We start from the raw sequence: 6,847 nt of genomic DNA, 5'->3' as shown, positions 1-6,847 counted from the left end.
CTGACACGTCAGGGTAAAAGCAAAGCGCAAGGGAAGGAAGGCTGGTTTGATAAAAACTGTTTTGCGGCCAATCATAAACTCAAAGTGGCCCTTAAATCCAAACCAGTGGATAGATTGCTTGTGGCTACCCTTAGGAAAGAATATAAGACAGTCGTTGAAAGTAGGTAGCGCGAGATTAGAGAGGATGCTTGGGCTGAGTTGACATCAATTGATGTGCTGAAAAGCAGCGCTAAGTTCTGGGCTGTGGTCAACCAACCCTATTTTTCTAACTCTAGTAATAACAAACTGGATTGTGGTATACAAGAAGATAAATCGCACTTGCACTTTAAGTCAGTTTATGAACAGGAGATTTTAGGGGCAGAGGTTTCGACCACCTTTTCCAGACTGCCTTACATCCTAACTGTAGATGAGGGCGAGGTGGCCGTAGCTATTGGTAAAATGACTAGTAAGAAGGCTCCAGGGACGGATGGTGTTCCCTCCGCCCTTTTTAAAGTCAATATTTCATTTTGGTCCAAAGTTTTAGCAAATGTTTTTAATAGGATTTCAAAAACAGGCATTCCAGAGACATGGTCCCAGTCGGTGATTGTCCCTATCTATAAAAAATGGGATAGGGGTGACCCTGGTAATTACCGCCCTATATCTCTCATTGATTCCGCGGTAAAAGTCCTAGGGAGGGTGGTCCTATGCAAACTAACTGATTGGTTAGAGGATACAAATACCCTCTCTCCTTTACAGTATGGTTTTAGAAAGGGGCGTAGCACCATAGACCAAAGCTTGACTCTGCAATTGCTTATAGGGAAATACACAATAGCGAAGCCAGGATCCCTGTATATTGCCTTCATGGATCTGTCCTCGGCATTTGATCGAGTAAACAGATCCAAGTTATGGGGCCAGCTTCTTAAAATTGGAATAGATCCTAATATTGTGCATTTCTTAGCGGACCTCCATAGGGATCTAACTGCCACGGTACGATATGATAGAAAAGGTAACTGCACGGGTAAAATCAGTATCACCAATGGTGTAAGGCAGGGATGCATTTTAGCTCCCCTGCTTTTTACACTATACATAAATGATCTGGGTGGTGTTTTGGGAGCAGCAAACAAGGACTTCCCAAGGGCAGGGAAGTACCTATTGCCCGCATTATTATATGCGGACGACGCTTCTCTCCTAGCTAGAACTGCAGTGGGTCTTCAATGCCTGTTGAACTCATTTTATGATTTTATGATAAATCTTGATTTAAGTGTTAACTATGGCAAATCCCATGTCATGGTGGTGACCCAGAAAGGGAAGGCCAGGAAAAATGTAATGACACTGCAATGTAACGGGCATAAATTGACAAGGGTCTCCAGATTTCCTTATTTGGGGGTTGTATTTGATGATTGTTCGACGTGGCACCCCCAATTGCTGGAGAAAAAAAATGCCCTGGCACGTTCTATTTCTGCAGTGTTGGGCTTTTCACGTAAATTAGGGGTGAAACCCCTGGAGGCAGTTTTAAAGGTATATGCTGCTAAGTGTATTGCAATCGCCATGTATGGTGCAGACCTATGGGGTTTTAGACCAGTTAAAATGCTTCAGGTAACGGAAGATAACTTCCTTAAAACGATTCTCTCCCTGCTACGATCCACGGCCGGCTTCATAGTACATCAGGAATGCGGCGTGGATTATCTGGAAGATCGAATCGCTATGGCCCCTCTATTAAAATGGATCTCAGTCTGGCTCAACCTGGAACTGGAAGTGAACCATGAAATTTTTAAGGACTGTCTAATGCTAGATCATTGGGACAAGATCCCTTGGTTGAAATATGTACAACAACTATGTGTAAAGTTAGGTCGGCCTGAATTGTTTAATGAACCATCTAACTTAGTGAAAGGTGACCTGAAGTGGGTCAAAAACACTTTTTTGTTGAACCGAGGGATGGACAGAGAAGGTTTGGAGCTGTTAAAGCCATCTGTCAGGGCTCACCAACTGATTGCATCCTCTGGACATGGTCTGGAACTTTACCTAAAGGTTGTTAATAACTCAAATCATAGATTCCTTTTAACCAAGTTCCGATTAGACAAAATTCACCTGCTAATTTCTGGTCGCCCTGGTTGGACCAAGCCACTTGATTTAGAGTTGTGTAAATGTGATGGCTGTTCAATTATGGATACTGCACACTTCCTGTTTTTCTGTAACCACTTTAGAGATATTAGGAAAAAGGTCATCATACCCCTGTTAAAGGGGAAAGGGTTTAGGCAAGTTAAGCCAGCTTTATTATATCTCCAATTACTATCAAATGTATGGGAAATTTACAATGTAGCCAGATTTTTAACCATAGCGGTGTGACTCAGTAAAAAGATTAACTGGTCCTAGATGAATTATTGTAAAAATTAATTCTTGTAACCTGAATCAAGTTTTAAATCAAATTTTCTTATGTTCTTTTTTTAACTATACAATGATGAACATATTGCTGTTTTTAAATCATTTCATCATGTGTTAGCATTTTTTAATTTGGGTACTCTCTCTCTTTTTATATTGTATTTTTATGTCATTATGCTGCCTGGTGCCTTGTGGACTATTTTGTGTGTTTTTGTACTTTTGTGGTTTTGAAAATTGAACCGAATAAAGTATTTCTTGACTTGACTTAATTAATTGTGCAGTAATTTTTACTAAAGTAATGCTCACAAAACAGTATAGAGATTTACAATATATTCAATATTCTAACTAATAATTAATTCAGATTAGGCAAGCTTGCTCACTTTCTGCCTCTGGCGACAACTAGAAAGTCGGCCTCCCGTCAAAATTATTGAATGGTCCCTTCTAGAGCTTTTTCCTTTTTTGAGTAGATGCCCCGGCTAAGAAGCAGCCCCCTGAGGGATCAAGGACCCACTCCACCAGGGGAAAGGCTGCGACTACGGCCTTGCCTCCGGGTGTTTCCGTCCTGGACATCTGTCATGCAGCAACGTGGGCATCCGAAGGTAAGTAACTTGTTTGTCTGCACATAGCTGATCAGCAGTGGCAGTTACACCGGTAGGTGACACAAACCATGGCTCGATCTGTTTGCCACCATCGAGAACGCTTGTTGGCAGCAGTTCTTTGCATTGGAGTTTCCAAGGTGTCTCGTTTGGAGACGGAGTCCACCTAAAATGGGCCACTAGACTCCTTTATGCCTTACTCTGTCATTTTTTTGACCAATATGTTTTGGATTTTTGTCAACTTTTTTTAGCTTTGCTGCCAGTGTATTAGGACATTATGTATCCTGCAAAGCCCTGGGAGTTCAAGCCATGAGGGGAGCTCCACAGAAAGATGTCTGTGCCAGATCTCAACTAGGTTTGTCTCTGGTTGGGACATAACACCTAGTCCTGTGCCAAATGCAAATTGATGCACCCAAAGGCAATTTGAGAAAGGACAATGAAGCTTCTTGTGGCATGGCAAAAGAAAACTGTGCAGCTGCTGGTCCGATCCTCAGTCATGTGGAAGATCTCTGGGCCGTTACCTGAGCTGATCCCACAGTCGATTGTCTTTCCTCGCCAAGACCTCCTTGTCGAATTCTGGTAAGTCTGAAAAGCACAAGAAAAAGCTGAAGTGCTGTTCTTCTTCTAGTCAACATCATGCTTCCAGGCCCCGCTCCGGCACTCCACCTGCGGAGCTGGCCTCACCGCTCACTCTTTCTTATCCTGAGTTTCCCGGATCTGGAGCAAAGTCCTTCCAACTCAAAAGAATTTTATCATGCCATCTTTGGACCACCAAATTCTTCTAGAGCGCCTTCGGGAATGACAGAGTTGAGAGGTGCCCCTGCTGGGTTACTGTTGGCAAGTTCACCCTCCATGCCAATTGGACCCTCTGGATACAATCTTGGATCCAGACTGATTCCACCATGGGTGCCTTACCCACCTGGTTCTGTCCCTTCCGGCACCATCCCAGGTGCCAAATTATCATCACCAACAGTGTCCCTGTGCTCACTTATAAAGGTTGCAGGAGGTAGTCCCATTGTGCTGTACAATACCCAGCCCCCAACATCTGTCGCAGCCTCCATACCCCTTCAGCGTGCCCTTCATCCAGCACAGCCATCTCGTTGATGGTGTAATCAGGCACCTCCTGCACCAGTAGTCGATGATTACATGAGACAAGTAGGTGCTTCAGAACTTTCGGAAACTGTATGGCCTGACATTTTTTGGAAATGCCTCCACCCGTACCACTTTCTCATGAATGGCTGATGGGAGGACCATTTATTCTTAGTTCGTCAGGTAGTGCAGGCTGTTCTGGCTAAATGGGCCATCAAGAGGGTGCCGTACACCTGAGGTAGGGAGTAGTTTTTATTACCGCTACTTCCTGATGCCGAAGGACAGAGGCCTCCGTCCTACACTAGACTTGTACCCTCAACTACGTCTTGAAAAAAAAGACATTAAAAATACTCACATTGGCTCAGGTTCTGTGTGCCCTGGATCATGGAAACTGGATGGTAGCGCTGGACCTGCAGAATGCATCTCTGTCCTGCAAACCCACAGGCGTTACTTGCTGTTCACAGAGGGCCAGGAGCATTTTCAGTTCGCTGTGCTTCCCTTGGCCTCACCAATGCTCCTCGCGTGTTCACAAAAGCGATGACAATGGTTACAGCCAATCTGTGGAGGTTAGGGATGCCAATCTTTCCCAACTTCGGCGACGGACTGCTGAAGGCAGATTTGTCATAGGCAGTCATTGCTCACCTCTGGACTACAGTGGACCTTGTGAATTCGGTGGCGTTTACTATCAACATGTCAAAGCTGCACCTGACTCCCTCTCAGATGCTCCCTTTCATTGGAGCCATTCCTGACACTGCAATTCAGCACCTATCCTTAAGAGCGGCAAGTCTGGGATAGTCAGACTACGATTCTGATACTTCAGCCTTTATTTTGGATTTCGGTGAGAATGACTAAGGCTACTGGATCTCATGGCCTTCTGCATCCTACTGAAAAAGCATGTTCACTGGCGTATGGGAGATCTGCAGTGGAACTAGAACTCGCAGTGGGTTCAGCATCATGGCAATCTCTCCAACATGGTCCAGATATCGGAGGGCACTGAAAAAGATCTGCAGGGGTGGCTGACGTGATTTAGGTTAGCAGCAGACGCCTTTCCTTTCCCCACCCAGAGTTTTATAGTGATGACAGATGCATCCCTCCTGGGTTGGGGGTAGCCATCTGGGCAAAGTGAATATCAGAGGACACTGGTCCCTGGCAGAGTCTCAGATCCACATCAGTTTGAAGAGTTGAGAGCAATTCACTTAGTACTGACAGCCTCTATCAAAGGAAGGCTTGTTCAGGCGCTCACGGACAACAACACCACCATGTAGTACTGCAACAAACAGAGCAGGATAGGTTCATGGACCATGTGCCTGGAGGCACTACACCTCTGGATATCGCTAGAACATCAGGACATTTTCATGGTCATACAACACCTGCACAGCATCTCCGAATGACAGGAGGGTCTAATTAATCAGTTGATTCCTCCTAGATCATGAATGCCATCTGCATCTGGAAATGGAGCAAGGTCTCCCATGAGACTAGGGAGAATCTTGGGTAGATATGTTCACCACTGCTGAGAATGAACAATGTCCGCACTTCTGTGCACTGGAGTTTCCAAAGTGTCTCTCTCTAAGAAGCGTTCCGCCTTGAGTGAGACATTGGATTCCTGTATGTCTTTCTGCCAATACCACTCCTGCCCAGAGTTCTCAAGAAGATCTGGACCTACTGGTCCCAAGTCATCCTAGTGTCTCTGGATTTGGCACGGAGAGCATGGCATCCTGAACTCCTGAGATTGAACATATGTCTTGCGGTCAGGCTACCCCTTCAGAAGGGTCTCCTGCCACAAGATTGCAGGATCCTACACCTACACCTGAACCTGTGCATGCACCACCTTCATGTATAGAGATTGAGTGGTGACTGTTGAGGATTTTTGATCTCCCTCCTGAAGTTTGTGATGTAATCTTGCTAGCCAGGCGTCCTTCCTCTAAAACCGTCTACGTCTGCCTTTGGGATATGTTTGTGGTTTGGTATTCCTCACACCAAGTGGATCCCCTTTCTGCAACTCCTGTGATGTTTTGGTTGTTTGTACTTTCTTTAGCCCTGCAAGACTTTGCTCTGGGCATCAATAAAGGCTATTTGTCAGCCATCTCAGCTTTCTTGCAGCTGCTGGATCAGCCTTCCCTATTTAAGTCACCCGTTGTAACTTGGGAGCATATTACCAAGGGCCATTATCGCCGCATTAGCGGGACTTTTTCCCGCTAATGCGGCGATAATTTCATCGCCCTACTACCAAGCTGCCGCTAACACCAGTTAGCGACAGCTTGTAGGTGATAGCGGGCATTTAGGTGCCCACTTTGCATGTCAGCGATAATTATCGCTAATGACATGCAAAGTGGGCGTGCCAAGATGTTAGCGACTGAAAACAGTCGCTAACATCGCTATCTCCGATTACCAACTTTTGGAAATATTTGCGCTAAGCGCGAATATCTCCAAAAGCTAACGCCTGCCCTGAGCAGTTCTTAGCCATGTTATCCAATGGTAGGTGGATTACATGGCTAAGAGCATTAGCTCGGTAATGCATGAATATCGCTGACTTTTCAGCGATATTCATGCATTTCGGCCGATTTTTATCGCTTAGGAGATAAAGCTTTATAATTGCAAGGCTCCTAAACGATAAAAATCGGCGAAGCACGGCGATAAAATTATTGCCGCTAACCAAGCATAGCGAAAATTATCGCTTATGCTTGGTAATATGCCCCTTGGTTTTTTAAATGTTTGCAACATTTGTTGCTGCCTCCTTCTTTTGTGGTGACTGAATGGTACCTCAGTCTGGGCCTTACTTTCCTTATCGGTACTCCTTTTGAGCC

Source organism: Lissotriton vulgaris, chromosome 5 (assembly GCF_964263255.1).
Source record: "Lissotriton vulgaris chromosome 5, aLisVul1.2, whole genome shotgun sequence".
In the NCBI taxonomy this organism is placed as follows: domain Eukaryota; kingdom Metazoa; phylum Chordata; class Amphibia; order Caudata; family Salamandridae; genus Lissotriton; species Lissotriton vulgaris.
The sequence above is the reverse complement of the archived record's forward strand: the minus strand, read 5'-3'. Positions refer to the sequence as shown.